Genomic DNA, 21,026 nt, shown 5'->3' with positions numbered 1-21,026 from the left:
GCTCCTCCAAGGCTTGCTCCACCTCCCAAATCAGGGGGCTACAACAGCACTCCAAAATCCCAAGCAGGGTACGCACAGCCCCTAAAAATCAGAGTTTACAACACACCAAAGCAGAACACGAGCGAGGACTACCCCCTCCCCGGAGGAGGGGTACAGGGACCTGGAGCTTCAGCAGGACCAAGTTACCGTGGGAAGACCGGGCCAGGCTGGACACAGCGCCAGGGCCAGCAAGTGGCTGCACGTGGGCAGGGTGGGTGAGGGTCTGCGTGTGGCGCAGAAAGAGCCTAGGAGCCCGAGACAGGCCCCGAGAAGGCGGAAGCCTGGTCAAGTGCCTGTCGCCGCCCTTTGCTCAAAGAGAAACTGCTACTCCTTGTGGGGAAGGGCAGGGCAGGGACCGCACCAGAGGCAGCAGGTGTGTGGTTAGCAGGCACTGGCGGCTTCGATGGACCCCTGGTGTGCTCAGAGCCCATCAGATCCCCTCTCCACACGCTGAAGGCGGTCTCTCTTGACCGAGGTCACCTCCCACCCCTAAACTCCTCCCCCCCCACCATTTCAAGGCCGCTCGAGTTTCAGCGACCCCGGGGTCCCCAGGCCTGGCTGGAGATCACCCTGGGATATCCCTCGGGCTTCCAATCGCCACCGCTGTGGCCCTGAGTCTACACCCGCGTCCACCGCTTCCTAAGAAAGATCGGGGCTGCCGACGCGGTCCGAGAGGTCGCCTAGTTGCCACCTGCGGGCCACCTGCTTCGCTGGTCAGGTGTGACCCAGGAGCTCCTGGCCTGGGAGAGGGACCAGAGTTCTGCTGCTGGCACCGAGCACCTTCTCCTTCGCCTTTCCGGGAGTCAGATTCGGTGCTGGGGTCTCCCGCTCTTAGGGGAGCCGAGACAAAGGCTCCAGGGCCGCCCCGCGCGTCTCTGATCAGGATCTGATCACTTACCGGTGCTGGCTGCGGCTCGGAGGTCAAGGGGCGCCAGGGAGGCCGGCAGGAGGGACCCGACGCTGGGCTCCGGGTCGCTGGGGCGCGAGTAGTGCGTTTCGGGGTCGCGAGACTCGGGCCGCCTGGGCCGGAGGCTCGTCCTCGCTGGCGCGCAGCGGCGGTGACTGACAGCGGCTGCTCCGGGGACGGGCGCGCACCCCGCTCCAGCCCCGCCTCCCTCTGCCTGCCAGCAGGTAAACGCGCGCCACTGGGAGGGCGGGGGACACGCGGGGACCCAGGGGCAGGGCAGCCTTCGCAGCGGCGGGGCGGGGCTTTGCTTGTCACCACCCTACGCTCCCTACCGCTGCGCTCTCTGAACTTTCCAGCTTCTGAAACCTGGAGCTAGAGCTCTCAAGGGAGGTCTAGATGGCATCACCCGCCCTGCGCCCTGCACCGAGGGTTACCTTGATGCACCTGTCCCGGGTCAGCAGGACCCGAGGTGGATGTCTGTGTTCTGGGCCTGAAGCTGGGGCTGAGACCACAGGTGCTGGCTGGAGGACCCAGGACACCCTAGTGACTAGTGAGTCCAGAAAGGAAACTTCCCTTTTCTGTCACTCAGGAACCCGCTGGGCTTACTTGAACACAGGTTCCTGCTGTCACATGGATCTTTTGACTCCATCAGCCTGGCTCTGGGTATGTGGGAGGAAGCAGTGGATGGGGACCACACTGAGTAAGTCTCTGGTTCTTCGCGAGATAAACCCTGCTAGGGAATCAATCCGATAACCTAGGGACACACACCATGCATGCCAAGAACAGAGAACAGGAAGTCTCAAAGCTGGCTCCTAGGGAGATTCACATCCTCCTGGAAGGTGGAGGATCTAGTGTCTATGTCCAAATGCTAGTCTTCCTAAAACAAATATTTTCACAGCAGTCCAGAGACACCTAACTGGTCCTTACCTAGGAGCTTATGGTGCACATGGGGGTGCAGGTGGGGGGTGAGGATGTAGGTCCTGGGATTTGGAGTTAAGGATAGAAAAACAGGGAAAGGTCCTGGTCCAACCGAAGATGAAGTGACTTTAAGCTATTTGAAGCAAGAGGGTCACCCAGGACAGGGATGTCCAGTGCTCACAGCTGGCCGGGTCACCCTTGGTGCTCAGGCCATCAGAGAGTGTTGGAACTGTGGGTTCCATTCCAGACATCAGAACTCAGTGTCAGCAGCCAGAAGACAGATGTGTCCCAGAGTCCCTGCCCTGAGGTGTCATTGAATCTGGGAGCTGCCTAGCCACAGTGGGGACAACAGTCTCACACCCTCCAAAGCTTCTATTGATTCCCAGGGACATCAGGCTTCCTTTCCTATGGCAGGCATGACTGATCCTGTTAGACCCTGTGAAAAGGACTTGTGATATGTCGCCTGCATTGTTTGTGGGGATACAGCACTTGTGTAGATAGGTGTTGTAGAATATTTCTTTTACTGGGCAAAGATGTGTTACATTTGTTTATGCTGCATTTGTTTAACTATGTGAAGCTGTGTTGCTTTGCCTGCCTAAGGCACCTGACTGGTCTAATAGAAAGCTGAATAGCCAACAGTTAGTAGAGGGATAGGTGGGGCTGGCAGGCAGAGAGAATAAGTAGTAGGAGGAAGAATCTAGGCTCAAGAGAGGAGAAAATGAGGAAGAAAGAGAGGGACAGCCAGACCTGTTCACCCAGGCAGCTGCCACCCAGCCAGACCCAGAGTAGGACACACAGAATGAAAGAAAGGTAAAAAGCCCCTGGGCAAAATGTAGATGAAGAGAAACAGGTTAAATTAAGTTCTAAGACCAAGCATTCATAATTAATAATAAGTCTCCATGTCATGATTTGGGAGCTGGTTAGTGGCCCAAAAGCAAGCCTGCTACAGATAGGCAGCCAGACCTTCAAACTGCATGAAGACTTTTCAAGAAAGATGTGAGTGTGGAGTAGGCTGTTTAATTAGGCCTGTGGTAGGACAGTCCCATAGGGTCAGGGAAATAGGCTCAAACCAGTTACCAAGGCATGCACATAACATACTTCCTTATGAGCCAAGCTGGAGACTGCCTGAGGGCCTAGCAACAGGCGCTGCCCAGAGTTTCTGATTGTGCCCAGCCAATGAGGGACAACCATGCAGTGTCACCAGATTGGGACACAGCTTGGGTGCTGGGAGGAGGGTATATAAGGCCTTCCCCATTATTGAATAAATAATGTCTGATGTTTGCCTTCAACTGACTCCCAGTGTCTGTGTCGTTGACACTGTGCTTTCTCATTCCCTCCCCCCGAGGGAGCTGCTAGGATCCAGCAACAAAGGCCATTGGTCAATATTTGAAAGGCATGTTTAGCAGCTTCCTGCCTTGCTGGCCATGGAAAGGACAAAAGATCCAAGGAGCAGGGGACATGAAGCAAGTCTCACTATGGAGTCAATTATTACCCAAAGACTATAGCTCTTAGCAAGATGGCAGAGATTCAGGGCTTTGGGTGAGATGGGAAGTCACTTCTTGACAAATGGTGACAATGCCTTGTTGTCTTTGGCATTTTTAAGAAGCCATGGTGTAGTTGCCTTCTTCTCTCACTGAACCTCAGGCCACCAGAGGGTAGACTGCACAGTCTTGTCAGCATCTCACACCTCAGTGGGCAGCAAAGGCTTCTGTGTGCAACCTGTACTTAGTACATTTGCCAAGTCAGACCCCAACAGGCACCAAGGTAAGTTAAGATGCAAATTAGGACAGGGAGAGTTTGTTGGGTTAGAGTTTGCTGTGCAAGTGTGAGGGCCTGAGTTTGAGGCTTCCCTACTCACGTGAGAGCTAGGTGTAACTAATCCCAGCAGAGCAGAAGGAGGAAACAGGTGGGTCTTCAGAGTACTCTGGCCAGCCAGATTAGTGAAAATATCGAGTTTCTGGCTCAGTGAGAGACTCAGTCTCAAGGAAGTAAGTGGAGAGCAATGGTGGACATTTGATGTCCTCTACAGGCCTTCATGTGCACATACCAATATGTGCACAGAAATGTACATACCACACATGGACAAGGAAGCCTGATCTAACCATTTCTCAGGGTGCTGGTGTTGTGAATTTTCTGTTTTTCTTTTCAGAATTACATTTATACTTCTGTTTTGATTATGAAATGACTAGATTTCATTTTCACCTCTGGTCTGTGATTTGCAGTTTGCTGGAGGTCTTCATGAAGCAGAGAATGGACTTGGGCCTGGGTGATCATCTCATCTACTGTTTTAGGAAACAACTGAGTATGATTGGCCATCCTCACAGACTGCAAGAACATTAGGCTGGTGACTGGCAGGAAGTTCAGCCTAAGAAAAACCTGCTGTGAGCAAGGAGAGCGCTTGGGGCTATAGACCCAAGCTACATGCTTACCAGAACCCTTGTTGCTGTGCTTCTTGTAAAATTAGGGCAGGGACATCTGGCTGAGAGAAAACAGTTCCTACAATTGATTTGTTATTATCTTATAAACTTTTACAAAGTGTAAACCACAAACTATTTTGACTTAACTATAGCTTCACATTTTTGTTGATAAAATAAAACATGTCTAGTTATCTATGGGGCTTGAAGGCTCTCGAGGACCTATAGAAATCTATGGACTAGTCTATGTGTTTATGCTTCCCACAGGTGCTGTACTGTGGTTAGTAAGTATTAATCCATTTTTTTTTTTTTTTAAATTTTCCAGTGTGATACCTAACTGTGTTTGGTGGTTTTCAGGATGCCTCTGTAATCCCCTGGGCCTCTTTGTACTCACAAGTGGTCACTTTAAGTTTAAGTTGGTGTGGTAATTTGTTTCCTCAACACCATCTCCAGTTTCACTCCGTCTTCTTCCTGTGTGACTTTGGCACTCATGCTGTTTGTGTGTGTGGGGTGGGGTGGGGTGCAGAGTCTCTCTGCTTCCCTTGAATCTCTGAGAAGCTTGGTAATTTCTTCCACCAACAGGCAATTCTCTGCACTTGAGACAAAGGCTCTCCCACTGAGCCACATCCTCAGTGTAAAGGATCTGCACTTTGGAGGCTGGATCACAGCAATGCCAACCAAGGTTGTCTTTCTCAGTTGACTGTCATGCTAGGATCCTGGCCACCAGGCTCTGAGGCAGCCCGGACAGAATCGTGGGGCAGCCACATGCACACCCTCTGCCTGACAGCTGCTGTGAGAGGGGACAAGCCTTGTAGGAAGTCTGCCTTGGGGTCACCCTCTTCTGATTCCTCCAAGCCGAGCTTGGACAGCACAGAGCAGAAAGAAGCCATCTGCTCATTGTACTCCCAACTCCTGGCCCACAGAAGTCGTGAGGTGAGCACAATTCAATGGTTGTTACTTTGGCCCATGAAGCTTGGGTGTGCTGCTTGCTGTACACTGGGGTGGCTGGAAGAGATACTGGGAAGATTAAACCAAACAGTGTGGGGGGGATGACAGAATGCTGAGGTGTATCCACTGTTTCTCACCCCCAACCTACTTTTTGTGTGTGTGTGTGTGTGTGTGTGTGTGTGTGTGTGTTCTATATATAAAACCACAAGTTCCACATACAGAGAAGAAATCACTGTATTAAATGCCAATCTTGATTATCCAGCATTTCACTCTCCCAGTCACTCATTTACTTACTTAGCAAACAAAACAACTTTCATTAAGCATGAAAACAAGATGTCTTTCTTGAGAAACACATAGCGCACTGGCTTAGGCAAACAGGGAAGAGGAGCACATGCCCAGAGAACAGAGCCTGCTGAGGAGTGGTGAACAGTGTAGGAATTGGCCAGATGGAGGAAAGAGGACATGTGCACACGGGGAGCTTGTTAGAAACAGGTAGGTCAAAGGGAGGAGCCTGCCATAAGCCCTGGGGAGCCAGAGCAGAGCAGTCATGTCATGGCTGATATTTGGCCAACACCTGCCAGAGACCTAGCACTTTGTGGGATTAACTCACTCTATTCCTCAGTAAACTGTCAGTCAGAGGAGGAGCCTGGGCTTTAGGAGCCAGCAAAGCTCTTAGGATCAACCAGTGGGTTCAGAGCAGAGCCTAGGTGCCACACAGAGGCCCTGTGCAGGCCAACTCGATGGCCCTGGGAGGGTCTGGGGCTAGAACAAGATCTCCCTGAATCCCACATAGGTGGGGCAGCTCTGAACTCATGGCAGCTCTCAATATGGCTCCTGGTCACCTCATACATGGCAGAAGGCCTCCTGTGCAGGTGTGTGACCATCCCCATCTTTGATTCAGCACAAAGAGCAGCAGGGAAGATCCGCAGTGACCCAGCATAGGCTGGGGGTTGTGAAGGAGTTCTTGTCTCCCTTTGGAGGGACCTGGGGAAGGGCAGCTGAGCCACCCAGTAAGTCTCCTAAGCCCATTTGGAACTCTTAGCAACCTGCTTACACAAAGGCTCTTTGACCTTTGGCCTGATGTTCTGTGTCCTCTCTCTGCATCGGGGACAGCCGTGCCAGGGTAGGTGAACCGTGTGGCTGAGTGATTGCAAAGGAAGGTCTGTGCCTCTCTGAGCCACAGGCTCACCCTCTGCAGTGTAGAGACAACTGCTCCCTTACCAAGTGGCTGGGTTCTTTCCACAGCCCAGGCTAACCGACTCTGAGGTGGTGATGAAGCTTATTCATTTTCCTGGCACTTATCTACTCCATTTACAAACAAATTTAACATCAGAAAAACTGTGGGCTGGCCATGGAAACTTCATCTAAGTTCACCTTGTTAGAGACATGGAACCTAGTCTGTGGGGCTCGTGCGCCCTCTGGAGGACAGGTGTGTCAATTCAGGCTACTTAAATCACTTTGAAGGACTTAGCAGGTTGGAGTATAGTCCAAGTTTGGGGTCAGGTTCCAGGGCAGAGAGGACACTCAGGAAAATCTGATGACCAGCCAGCACTGGATGGGACATCAGTGTTTTCCTTCATTTTCTTCTGTATGTCTCGTGTGTCTCTGTGGTCTTGGAAGCACGAATTAGAAAAGAAAACCCATCAACTAACCAATCGAACAAAAAATCGACTTCAGGATGTGGTTGGTTTCTCCCTGTCCACACATTCGCAAGCATCTTCTTAGGCCAAGCATTCAATCTTATTTCTCCATACTCCAAGGGAAAAAGAATGAGGTTATATGACATTCAGAAAACACCATTAGTCTTCAGGGTGCATGTTTGAGTGCCTTTTATAAAACACATTGGCACTAATTTATAAGCACACAACTAGATTATTCAAGTCAAATGGTAGCCAGTAGTGTGTATGGGTGTGCACACACACAGTGCCAGCAGCAGTCTAGGCCTTACACGTGCTAGGCAAGAATTCTACCACTGAACTACATCCCAAGCCAAGGCCCTAGAGTTTTTTGGCTTCTCTCTGTGTCACCCTTGAAGGATCTGGTACCCTGGATGTTGTTTGGCTCATCCAAATGTCATTCCTGTTTCTGGAGGTGAAGGTTCGTATAAAAAACTGTCCGTAAGGCAAAGAAAAGATTCAGCTTGGGTTAAAAAAATAGGCTGTCTCTCTGTCCACAAAGTTACTAAAATAAGTGAGAAGTAACAACAGCCACACACTGTGTAACTGACCTTGACTCTGTGGTAACACAATGTGGCTGTGTTTGTGCAAGAACAGTCTTCCCTTCCCCAGATTTTTTTTTTTTACTTTTCTCTCATCCAATACATCCTGACCGCAGTTTCCCCTCCTCTCCTCCCAGTCCCCCACCACGTTCCCCAGATCCACTCCTCCATCTCCCTTCAGAAAAGAGCAGGTCTCCCAAGGACATCGGCCCAACACTGAGGTAACAAGTTGCAATAAGACTAGCCATAAATCCTCATACCAGGCCTGGGCGACGCAACACACTGGGAGGAAAAGGGTCCCTAAGAGCAGGCAGAAGAGTCAGAGACACACCCACTCCCACTGTCAGGAGTCCCACAAGATCACCAAGCTACACAACCCTAACATATATGCAGAGGGCCTAGCGTAGATCCCACACAGGCTCCCAGGCTGCTGCTTCAGTCTCTGTGAGCCCTATGAACCATGCTTAGTTGATTCTGTGTGCTGTGTTCTCCTTCTGTCCTCAACTGCTCTTGCCCATGCAATTCTTCCTCCCTCTCTCCTGTGGAGTTCTCCAGGCTCTGAGGGGAAGGACCCGATGGAGATCTCCAATTTGGATTTTCTCTCCACCTTACATTTGGCTGTGGGTCTCTGCTGGAGGAAGCCTCTCTGATGATGATTGCTTCCCCAGATTTGTTTTTTTTTTTTTTTTTATTTTTTATTCAGGACTGGTATCGTACCTTGTGTATGCCAGGCAAATACTCTACCATGTAAGTATTTCCCCATCCCTCTTTTTACTTTGTGTATGCTTATGGGTGTACATGTATGTGTGTAGTCCAGAGGACCATTACATACATAGTGTCAGTCCTTAGGAGTGTCATCCACTGTTTTTTGTTTTTTCTGGATAGGTCTTCTCACTTCTCTAGGACTCCCTAGCATGGGAGGCTGGCCAGCGAGCCCAGGAGCACAGATGTCTCCTCCTCCCCAGCTGAACTACAAGCATGTGCCTCCATGCCTGGCCCCTTTACATAGATTCCGGGAATTGAATGTGAGTCTTTGTGCTTTTAAGCAAGCACTTTACTGATGGAGCCATCTCCCCCAGCCCCTCTACCCCCACCTTTTACTTTTCACTTTGAGATAGCCTCATTCTGTAGCCCAGACTGCTCATGATCTTGTGGCAATCCTCCTGCCTCAGCCTCTGTACATGGGGATTATAGCCCAAGTCACCATATATGGTTGGATTACAGGGTGGTGTGTGTGTGTGTGTGTGTGTGTGTGTGTGTGTGTGTGTGTGTGTGTTATCTTTCCTGAGGCCTTTGGTTAGTGAGCTAACTGTGGCTATCAGATGTATGAGAATACAACGGGCCCAGGTCAGGAGCCCCCAGGAATCATAGACCATGTCTGGAGATGCAGGGGCCATAGCTCTAAGAAGCCTGATAGTCAAGGAAGGAAAACATTTTTCAAAAAGGTCTTCTGTTACAGGATATATGATCACACTGTGAACCCTGAGATTATGTCATTTACTGGAAAAACTTGTTTCTAGTTGTGGTGTGGCTCAGCCCTAGCACACACACTCTTTAATCTAAGAGCCTTCTGCTTGAATATTGTAAACAGAATTAAATAAAGTCAAACATAGATCAAGAGGCAGAACAAGCAACCAGTTGATAGGGAAAAAAAACCATAGAGAGCAAGAGAGAGTCAGGATAGAGAGACACACAGAAGTAGAAGGGAGGGACATTGAGTTAGAGGAGTTTTGATTGAGATGGCGTAGGAGAAAACTCTCTCTCTAGGATGTCAGTGAAAGAGGGTGGTCAGTCGGGTGCTTTCTCAGCCTCTCTGAGCTAGCAGGTTTTTACCCCAGCATCTGGCCCTGAGTCTTTATTAGTAAAGTTGAATGATTGAGTTTTTGTTGAAAACAACAGTATTTCTCTGTCTGCTATATGAGTCACTTTATAACTTCTTATAAACTGATATTTGGCAAGTGTATCTGTTTTATTTGCTTATAAATCTGGAATTATGTCAAAATTTCTCAGGAGAAAAGAAGTCATGAATGAAAAGAGTCTAAGTGGGTGTGATGGTTCATTAACCTTCTTTTGTAATACATCTTCAGTCTATCAGTTCTCCTCCATCTCTAGAGTACCCTAAAGCAGGCAGTTGTGCAGTTATCTGCCTGTGTATCTCTGTATGAATCAAAAAGTCTGTTTCAAGGATTGAGATCATGTGACTTGGGGACCCCCATCAGTACAGAGCCTAGAGGCCATGTGTCAGGCTGGAACTTTGGGTGCTTACGTAAGCTGGTCCGAAGGGGAACCCTTTCTTCTCTGGGAACCTCTGTTGGCACTTAACAACTCAGCCGGAGGAATAAGGCCTACCCACCTCACCCATGGCTGTCCCTTCCCTCAAAGCCACCTGACTGTAGGTGTCAATCTTAATCAGGTCTACAGACAGTTTCACATGGACGAGCACTAGGTGATCTCCTCAGAGGAAGGTCAGATGCACTGGCTTGTAAACTCATCTGTTGTGGGACGAATCAATGATGCTACCTAAGGCGAACTAACCATTTGCATAGACTTCCTTGACTAACAGGGTGTTTAATACAAACAGCTAAAGTTAATCACAGAGCCTTCTTCTCCCAGCCCTTTAGCCGTAGTGCAATTTGACTTCTAACATTTTTTGCTGGAGGATGTGTATGCAAATGTTAAGATGTATTTTTCATTTGTTTCCTACACTTTATGAACATTAAGAAAATAATTGGCCTCTGGGTTGAAACTGGAATTCTCTTACAAAATTATATTTGCTGGCTCCCAGAGATGAAGCCCTAGCTGGGGCCTCTGAGGCCCAGCCACCTGATCCTCAGGGCCTAATGAGCTCCCAGAGCTAATGTGTGTGCCCGGCTTCTTCAAATGCCAAGCTATTCCTTTCTGGCACAGTTGTAATCCATTTTCTGCTGACTATTATGAAAAATATGGACAAGAACAAAATTTCAAGTGCTGTTTTACAAAAATTATTTAATCATCTCTGGCCTGTGGTGGGAATTCATATGGGATGGCCCATTGATATGTGTCTCTGCAGAGTCACCCTGGCATTTGCAATCTTAACCCATTTCATGAAAACCTCACCCTGCTCATCTGAGTGATAGATGGTTTCATGCCAAGCAGAGTGCGGCTAGAGTCAGCCTCAAAGGACAGCAGAAGATGGCAGAATAGTGTTTGGATGGGCTGGAGTCTGCCTCCCCCACCTTCAGGATGATGGCAATTTACCACCAGCTGGAGTTGGACGTTCTATCACTGTAACATTATTACTTTGAAATCCTAGATCCATGATAAATGGTCTTGCCACCAGGGCAGGGTAGAGGAGGCAGGCTCCATTAGCCATTTCCATTTTGGAGAAATTGCTTTGGATTGTCCCTGAAGCTCTTTCATGAGATGCAGGGAGGAGGGTCAAGGCAGCAAGCTCTGGTGTGTGCTGGCCTGGAGTCAGGCTTCACGTGGGGACCAGGACCTTTGCACACCTCTTTCCAACCTTCTGTGTTTTAGAGTGGCCTGTCCTCCAATGTCCTCCATAATGGATAGACACTTGAGGGCTGGTCAATCCGTTAACAATGAGTGGAGGCCCAGAGGAGGACTGAGCTGGGGAGAGGGTTGTAGGAAAGGCCAATGGACTTGGAGAAGGGGACATTGGGATTCAGGTCACTGAGGTTTGTACTGAAGGCACTGGGTAGACTTTCCAGAGCTGTAGAGAGGTGTTGAAAAACAGGGGCCTCTGAGCCAAATGCCCCCGCCCCCATTATTACCAGATTGCCTGTGCCTGAGCTGGAGGCCATCCTGACTGGGTCTGTGGACTGTTGGTATTTGAAGGGATGGGGTGAGTCTGGACCCTCACCTGAAATTCCAGCCACTCCTCCAGTCCATTTGTGTCCAGTTCTGCCCTAATTTCAGATGGCCTCACGGCCTTAGGGTCTGAGGGGTGCTGGGGTGTATAAGCTGGGGGAAGTTAATTGAGGCAAGAAGGTTCTACCTCTAGGGCTATGAGGAAGATGTCATCCACGCTGGGTGAAGACTTTCTGTTGTGGCTGATCTGAGATCACCTACTGGTGATCCCTCCCCTGTCCCCTGTAAGTAAAACCAGCAAATGCGTTTGTTCCCCCCAGAAGGCACTTTGGTGGGTTCATTCTTTGTTTGTCTTTGGGACCTTCTAAGGAGTGTTGTCCACATTTCTCCAAAGCAGGAATTCTCAAGACAGGTAAGAATGTGGGTTCACATTTGCTAGGGCCCTGCCACACATTGTAACGACTCATGGAAAAGAACCAAAGCACAAGCCTGTTTCTGGATGCCCCAGGGCTGCTGAATACTGGGGTGCAGCTCATCTCAGGTCTAGGTGGAGCTGGTTCTGCCCCTACAGCCCCTGAATTCTGGCACAACATAAAGGGCTCTGGTGAAGAAAGGGCCTTGCAAGGGCAGAACCACACCCAGGCCACAGCAGAGGAAAATGGAGATCTAGGGTCGGAGAGAAAGCCAGCACCAAAGACAGAGAAGCAGCTGGCCTGAGGCCCCTTGGAGCTGAGGGAGCTGCCTCATCCTTTCCAGGGTGAGAGACAGCAGACTGCTGTCTGTGATCTCTGCTCCCCAGGAGACACACAGACAGACAGACATCACATCAGGGCCAGGTTCAGAATTGGACACAGTGGGGGGACTCTGAAATGGAAGGGGTGGGAGCTGGGAGGTGGCTCAGTGATGACAAGCACTTTCTGTTCTTCAAAAGGACCCAAGTTCTGTTCCCAGCACCCATGTCTGGCTACTCACCACCACCAGGAGCTCCCGCCCTGGGGAATGGAAGCCTTTTCTGGCCTCTACAAGTGCTTGCACATATGTGGCGTCCATTCTCTCTCTCTCTCTTTCTGTCTGTCTCATACACACATTCACTCTCTTACTTTCTCTCTCTCATATACCCTCATTTTCTCTCTGTCACACACACACACTCACTCACTCACTCACTCACTCACTCACTCACTCACTCACACAAATACCCTCCTGCCTTCCCCCATTTGTCCTCTTGTGATATAGTCTAAGGAGAGACACTTGTACCCCTCCATGTGCTATAGACTTTTGAGACCATAGTCTCCAAGGAATAGTGATTTCCCCAGAATCCCCTGCTGGGAGAAGAAAGGCCTGAACCCAGAGTGAGCCTGAGGAGGACTTAGCTGTCAGCAGAGATTTTATGAAGTTCTGACTCCTGTTTAACTAGCTTGCAGGAGAGACAGGAGCCAAGACAACGACGGGCTGGTGAGGCAGGACCACTCCTCGGCCAGGACTGCTTGGCCACACAGCCTCTTGTCCTCTGTTTAAACCCAAACCTCTTGTCAGGACCCTGAAGATGGACATGGGGTGTGAGGGAGGAGTCCCCGTGTCTCCCTGTCTCCTTTTCTAAAGTGGCCGTACCAAGTAAGACTTCCTTCTCTGCTTTTCATGGTCATTTTCTGTCTTGTCCTAGCAAGCTTTTCTACCATCGCAAGTCTGTGAATCCCGAGATCACACATCTTGCATTCCCTGTATCTCCTGGTTCAAAACAGCCTTTGACTGCAACTGTTCTCTGTTTTGCTCTGGGGTTTCTCTGCCTGTGTCTTTTCTTGGCAGCAGCAATGTGGATGCCCTGCTGGACTTCTCTGTTGCTGAGAGCACAGCCCCCTTTAGGGAGGGAGTTGGATGCTGTGTGCAATGGATGCTGCTTTCTTTGTATTTTTCTTATTGTACATGCAGCATCCTTTCTAGTTTGTTACCCTCCCACGCCCAGATCGTCCTCCAGGGCCTGTCAGAGGTCCTTTATTTCAGGAATTCTCAGCCTTTGCCACTTGTAGAAGTCACTTGATTATTGGTGTGCGGCAGTTTCTCAAAGTTTAAGTCAGGTAGACTGCCAATCACCGCTTAACATTCTCTTGGGTAATTCTAGCTCTGTGAGGAGGACCTTCCTCCTCCAGGCGGGCTCCTTTCAGACACAGATTTAAATGTAGACCGAGCCTTCTCTTCAAAGACTCCTCCTGAAATAATTTTAACTGAAGTTCCCAGAGCAAAAGAAAAGTGTTCCTGCATTAAACTTTTTACCAAGCTCACCTGTGTGTCACATCTGGTTCCTGTGACTATTTGGTAAGTCGTTTGGAAGGGACAAACAAATGTCTAGCTTCCAGCAACCCAAAAGCTAAAAATGCCTCAGATCACATCGGAGGCCTATGTGAAATTTCTCCTCTTTGCTTTATTCCACCTACACATGATGTCCCTTCCCCAGCAATATATTTGAAAAATGCCTTCATTTATGATTTTCTCTGCTCTGTTTCTTTACTATGTTGGAACATGGAATTTGGGGTGACCTGACTCTGGGCTTTCAGGCTGTGGTTATTCATACTTACCTCCAGAACAAACCATTTCTTATATCCTGAGGTGAGCACTGTGTGTTTTTGCATTCACAATAAAAGAGTCAAGCCAGTTGGATGTGCTCTGGCCCAAGAGCTGAAGATCCTAACACTAGAAGCCCGTTCAGGTGTTGGGAGTCTAGGCAGCATTGCCTGGTGATGCCCACTGCTGCCCACTGCAGCCCACTGCTCTTCACTGCAGTCCACTGCTCTTCACTGCAGCCCTCTGCTCTTCACTGCTGCTCACTGCTGCCCACTGTTCTTCACTGCTGCTCACTGCAGCCAACTGTTCTTCACTGCTGGTCACTGCTGCCCACTGCTCTTCACTGCTGCCCACTGCTGCCCACTGTAGCTCATTGCTCTTCACTGCTGCTCACTGCTGCCCACTGCTCTTCACTGCTGCTCACTGCTGCCCACTGCTACTCACTGCTCTTCACTAGTGCCCACTGCTCTTGACTGCTGCCCACTGCTGCTCACTGCTCTTCAATGCTGCCCACTGCTCTTCACTGCTGCTCACTGCTCTTCAATGCTGCCCACTGCTCTTCACTGCTGCCCACTGCTCTTCAATGCTGCCGACTGCTCTTCACTGCTGCTCACTGCTCTTCACTGTTGGTCCCTGCTGCACTAGTGCTGAAAGCCCAGGATTACAATAGCTGCTACATGACTAGTGTCAGGTCCAAAAGAATCTAGGGACAAATGGCTATCTGTGGTGTCTGTTAGCATACCAAAGTGTATGCTGGACTCCAGGCTCTCTCGAATCACATGCACCATCACAGAGTCCATGCAGGTAGGCATCCTGGCTCTTCTCACTCCTGACCCTAATCTTCTCCAGCTCGTGGGCTTCCTTCCCCAGGCTTCTCATTTCCCTATAACCCTGCTATTTCGTCTGTGGCTCTCTGTTGCCCCCTCTCTTGGTCTCCTTTGCCTGAACTCTCTCTGCCTTCCTTTCTCACACCCCAGCTTCTTCTCTTGTCCAGTCTACTGGCCACGTTCAGTGTACTACTTTTTCTCTCTGCTCTGGATTCTTCCAGATGCCTCTGGCTGCACTTTCTCCCATATCTACAATAAAAGCCATCCTCCAGCCACACTTTGGAGTGCTTGTGTCAGTTTATGCACCCAGGACTCGGGTGGTTAAATCTCAGAGCAACGTGCATCCACTCTGAGTGCTCAGAGCCCTAACACACTGCCTTACGAAGCCCAGGGCAGCAGGCCTCCAGTCTCAGGGCTTGGGTGTGTGCTTATCCACCCACCAAGCCTCAGCACCAAAGGCCCAGGGCTGCCAGCTCTGAAGAGCGTCTCTGCCTGCTCACACTCACCATCTAGCGACTGCCATGGTCCTCAGCAGCAGAAGGATGACAGCAGGAAGGGACTGTGCTTGGGTTCCACATTTCCTCTACCTAGGAGAGGTGAGCACACTTCTGACCCATGTTTTGGGGACCCTGGTAAGTATGACTTTCATCCTGGGCACCAGCCAGCCAGAGGCTTCTGGAGAGCCCTGTTTGGAACTGAGTCAGGGCTCAATGCCGTGCTCCTGGGGCTTCTGGCCTGATCACTGCACAGCCTCTGAGAACGGATGGGTGCTTCGTGCAGCCTCACACGAGGTGTTCCAGTTGGTCTTGCTGTGTTCTCCTCTTTGCTTACCCGTGCCCAGTCCTGTGTTTCATGAGCACTAGATCCGAAGAGTTACAAGTTGTAACTGGGAAGGGCCTCACGTCTCACTGTGTGAGCACATTTGCCCTACGGATGGTGTTGCTGAATTGGTTATAAAGCTTTTTATCGGTGGTCTGGGCTGTGCTCTTTGCTTCCCCAGAAGGGAACCAGTGGATTAGGGGTCTGTGATGGGGGAAGAAGCTTGAGGCTGCACCCTCCCATGTCAGGAAGCAGAGAGAGCTCAGGCTGGGAGCAGAGCTGGCATCTAACCCTCTGGCCTCATCCCTACAGCCTCACACCTGCAGGCCAAGCCCTCCCCAAAGGTTCCAAAGCCTGTCCAAACACATCACCATCTGCGAGTCAAGTGTACAAATACAGGATGAAGTGAACATTTCACGCAGGGAGTGAGTGACCCGTGTCCCACCATAGAGGACAGGAATAGGATTTGGCTTCCAGGGAGTTTTTGTGTGGACAGATGAACATCAAACATTTATATATTCTGGTATTTGAATATAATTTTGTATTTCTAAAGTGAACATATGATTGTACATTTCCTAAAAGTTTCATTTTCTGTAATCTAATGGCTAGAGCTGTTCTGTACTTTTTCACAGATAAAATATAGGTTGCCCCCCATTAAATGTGTGGTAGAGAATGCTTTCAGGATGTGCTGGCGTAATTGCTGTTCTACAGTTTCCTCTGTTCACATCCCATGGTGAACAGGGAGGCACCGAGGGGCGTTTGCCTGTGAGTGCTGATTATGGCTTCTCCTCCACACATAATAACCCTGAATGCCATCTTCTTTTTCCTGAATAAAGCAATATTTTAATCAAATGAGTACTTCAAAGTACAGGTATTCCTAGTCAATACTTTTGCTTAGTTGCCACCAAGCACAACAATATTAAAAATGATGCATATCAGTATTCTCTTGTGTGGTGAGGAGAGACTCATTAGAAATATAAATTCCTGATGATGTTTGTCTTGGAACTTACCTTGGGATGCTCACAACCCAGCCCTTCCCAAAACTGATAATTCAGGTTTTGTAGGGTCATGAGTATAAACAAAAATCTTAAATGTAGAAGAAATTTTTGGGGAAAAAGACACAACTGTTAACTTGTATTGCTAAGAGATCATTAATGGAAAATTGTAATTTTCCAAACAAAAGAGTATAGTTTTTTATTTTAACATTATATGTATGAATGTGTCTGTGCAAGTGTGTGTGTGTGTATTTGTGTATGTGCAAGTGTGTGTGTGTGTGTGTGTGTGTGTGTGTGTGTGTGAAAGAGAGGGGTTCTTTGTGAAAGTGTATGGCTCTCCAGCAGGTAGAGGTGATGCAGAGTCCTTGTCTCTGCATCCTCTGTGAGAACCCAGGAGCTCTGTTTCACTGCACTGTCTCCTTGTGCACTGATTGTCCTTCAGGGCCAACCACAGCTCAGGACAGACTCTTGAAATTCATAATGGAGATAATAGTCTGTGGAGCTAAAAGACCTTTGATATGTCCTGGAGAGGGGCAGTGACTGTTCAGAAGCACAGAGGCAGGGGTTCAGAGAATATGTTCTAACACCAGCAACCCTGGGGATGAAGACCAGTGACAGCAAGGTCTTGCCCCAGGAAGAGAGGAACATGGCAGAGGCAGCAGACAGAAGCAGGGATGGGAGTTAGGGCTTCTGCTGAGGTCAGAACAATCCATGCTGGGGCCAGGTTAAGAGAAGTGGAGGAGCTGTATGTTGTCATCTTCCCTGCGTCCCCCGCCAGTCTGGTGACAAAGGTGATGTGCTGCCTGTGGTTTCAATGGTGGAACCAGATCAGCTGATAGCCAAGAGTCCAGCTAACATGAAAAGATGACTCCCAGACCCAGTGACACTGACTTGGGTACTTCATAAAGAAATAGGGCTGGGGAGCTATCTGATGGGTGAAGTGCCTGCCGTACAAGCGAGAATCTGAATTCCACCCCCAGAACCAATGTAAAAAAACTAGGGGTGGTGGTGCATGCTTGTAAGCCCAAAGGAGAGGAAATAGAGACAGGTGGGTCTCTGGAGCTTTTGGCCAGCTGCTAGATTACTTGGTAAGCCCCAGGGCAGTGAGAAACCTTATGCCAATAAAAAAAATAAAATAAATAGATGGATAACATCTGAGGAACGACACCCAAGGTTGTCCTCTAGTCTCCATACACACCAGTGTGTACACACACACACACACACACACACACACACACCCCTGCACATACATGGTCACTGTACAAACATGTGACAGGTACATGTCAGGTCCAAAGGGAACCCCAGTTCCCCCAAAGGCAGTGGATAATTTGCTCAGTTCAAGCTGGTATATAGGATCAGCGTTCCTCAGGAACCGGTGAAAGGGTGTCTGCCTGCCCAAAGGCCGGTCCCCTTGGCTATACCTGGGTTGCAAACTAAAGCCCATGCTAGCCTCCAGACTCTTGGTCTGTATTCACATGTACATGCTTGCATTTCAAAGTCCACACTAGCATCCTGGCCCTTCTTACCCCCTGCTCTACCTTAAACTCCCAGGTGGGTTCAGGTCACAGGCTTCCCTCTCCTCAGCTCCTCCTCCTCCTTACAGTCTGCATGAATTTTCCACACCCTACCTCTCTAGCCTTAGCCATGGCCAGTCTGCTGCTTCCTCTCTCTGCTCTGGACTCTCACAGGTGCCTCTCTTACCTCCAATAAAAGCCTTCTCCCCACTCATGAAGTGGCCATTCCTGTGGTGTCTTTACTGTACCCTTGCTTACAGCGCATACATACACACCATAAAGAAGTAGACAGTTTCTTCTGCGCAAATGCTCAAAATTGAATTAACTTTATCTGTCCAAGGACTTCTGAGTGTCCTGGAGGAAAGGGTTTATAGGGGAATCTCTGCCCAGATGTTTATGTTATTCTTGGGGATAGAATCATTAATATTCCACAGCTATAGGCACCTTTGGATTAAACTGAACACAGGGAGCTGGGTGCCTCTAGAGGGACGGTAGTGTGAGCTTTCTCAGTCTCTCCCACTGTCCCTCAGAGAAGTCAACGTCCTCCCAATGATCCCTTATTTCGCCCGACTTAGCCTTTCTTGTCGTGCATGTTTGTCCCTTGGGCTGCTTGGGACTCAGCTGACAGTGGGGGGCTCTGCTGCCTCAACCCTGGGGTGCCCTCTTGGACTCCAATGTATATTCCAAGGTATGTGGGAACCAGGCCCAGTGGCAGAGTCCTTTCTAGAAATCCCCGTTGGTAGTTACAGGAAGCTCTTGTACGTGTACAAGGAATAGTTCCTGTAGAAACTGAAGGACAAAGTCCTGAGCTTCCTAGGAACCATGTCAGGTTATTTGAGTACAGAAGAACTGCTTCAGGAAGAGCCTGCTTGCCCAGGGTGACCCAGGGGGCCAAAGCAGGACTCTCGATGTCCCTGTCTTGACTCCATGGCCAATCTCCTTGCCAAGATTCCTGGTTACATCACAGCAGGACTTGCTCCTGTTAGCTTCATCAGTGAGGAAGTCTGTTTCCCTTTTACACGTGAGGAAGCCCCAGGCTTTGTGATACCTTCATTCCTTAGTAATGACTACGGCCAAGATGGTGAGGAGGTTTCAGGCATAGCTCATCTTTGTGAGGGTTTTCAGGTGCCAGCCAGCATGCATGGTGACATATGCACGTGGTCCCTCTTCAGGGAAGCTGCCAGAGGCTGTAGAAAAAACCAGCAGTGGCTTCAGAGCCACCTAGCTTCTGAGCCAATGTGTTTGAAACGCCCTGTGTTCTGAAAAAGGACTGGCCTGTCTTTCCATTTCTGCTTCACTTACCACTTTCTTTCCGGGTCCCCTCAGCCCCCGTGACCTTGAGAACGATAAATTCTGGGAGACTTTTCCTGCTTGCAGAGATATTAATAACAACCACTGTGGGATCCTGCATCTTTTCCAGGCGGTCCCCGGCTCATGTGGTTCTGATGGGAGGATAGAGGATGTGCGAAGTCAAGTGGCCAGCAGGTGGCAGCAGTCTGAACCTGCCTGGGGTGTAGAAAGCCAGAACAGAGTTCTCTCCAGTGTTAAGGAAGGACATAGAAGAGAGTCTATCTTGTCCTTCATCTCAGACTGTGCGCTTAGATGTCAGGAGAGTCAAGCAGGATCAGTGCTCTGGTCCCTCCTCACTGCAAGGGCACAGAGGCATGGGGTGTTTCTGCATCTGACTCACATGCCCTGCTCTTACCACCTCTTGCTGTGAACATTCAAACAGAGCCCTACCCTGAGTGCTTCTCATTGGTGATGCTACTGTCTTCTTCCTGGTTTCCCCTGACACATGCTTTGCCTTGACACTGCCCCCTTCCCCATTCCTCGCCCTCCCCACTGACCACAATGGGAAAGAAATGAAGTCAGGCCTCCTTGCTCAGGGGTTGGACAATACAGCTTTTCCTCTCATTGGTATGTTTCTCCCTGAAAAGATACTGGTTGTCTTACATTTTTCATCCCTACCCTGGTTCTCCAAGAGCAGAGACTATTTCAGATCTTCACTCTCAGTTTCTAGCATCTTCTGGGGGCTGTAAGAGGAGCTGAACAGTGTGAGTGATTCATGGGACAGATGACTGTTAAGACACCCAGTGTGGCCAGGGAGGACCAGAGCCACACTGTCTGAAGGGCTGCTGTCCCCATCTTCCATTTGGCCAGTGAGGTCTTTGATGTTGTTCAACTCTTAGTGTGCCAATGATAGATAACCCTTTAGGCTGGTGTCTTAGTCAGTGTTCTATTGTTGTGAAGAGACACCTTTTCCACGGCAGCTCTTATAAAGAAAACACTTCATTGGAGCTGGCTTTTGGTTCAGAGGTTCTGTCCATTATCATCATGGTGGCGAGCATGATGGCACGCAGGCAGATGTGGTGCTGGAGAGATAGATGAGAGCTCTACATCTGGATCAGCAGGCGGTAGGCAGAGGGAGAGATCTACTGGGCCTGGCTTGAGCTTTTGAAACCTCAAAACCCATCCCTGGTGACACACTTCCACCAACAAGGCCACAGCTACTTCAACAAGGTCACACATCATAATCTTTTCCAATAATGCCATTCCCCACGAGACTATGGATGACCACAGCTGTTTTGACTTGTTTTTAATTAATAAAAGCTATGCTACTAGTTCAAGCTCCTATATTTTGGGGGGTAGAAATATTGGCAGTTTTACTTTAGCATTACTTCAGATTTTATCCCAGAAACGGACATGTCACTTTATCATCGGACCCAGGTCCTTACAATGTCACTGTCACCAGAAGTACACATGCTGTCACATCGCCCATTCAGGAACCATATGAATATGTTGGCAATATCACTTGGGGAATCACCTGGGATCTATTGTATTCTTGCCTCTTTTTACTGGTATATATTTGGCATTTCGTAATGACATCTTATTCAAGTGTGTCAGATGCTTTCACAGTTCAGCCTCGGGCCTTCCCTGTCTTCATTTGGCCCCTTCCTTTACTAGATGGTCTCATTTCTGCTCTCATGCACTTATGCCATATATATGACTTCATATATGACTATATAAATACATGTCATAAATATAACTAGAATCTATATATGAG

The 21,026-nt window shown here is 49.2% G+C and overlaps 1 protein-coding gene across 2 annotated transcripts in view; it reads right to left on the bottom strand.

Moving 5' to 3' along the window:
* Positions 1–1,196, bottom strand: part of LOC118594582 (myelin basic protein) — a 115,991-nt gene extending 114,795 nt beyond the window's left edge. For both annotated transcript variants that reach the window (XM_036204538.1, XM_036204540.1), the window contains exon 1: positions 938–1,196. The gene's annotated coding sequence lies outside the window, so the exon portion shown is untranslated. The remainder of the gene's footprint in view (positions 1–937) is intronic.
* Positions 1,197–21,026: the final 19,830 nt, after the last annotated feature.

This window comes from Onychomys torridus, chromosome 13, assembly GCF_903995425.1.
Source record: "Onychomys torridus chromosome 13, mOncTor1.1, whole genome shotgun sequence".
Classification (NCBI taxonomy): Eukaryota; Metazoa; Chordata; class Mammalia; order Rodentia; family Cricetidae; genus Onychomys; species Onychomys torridus.
The sequence above is the reverse complement of the archived record's forward strand: the minus strand, read 5'-3'. Positions and strand labels throughout refer to the sequence as shown.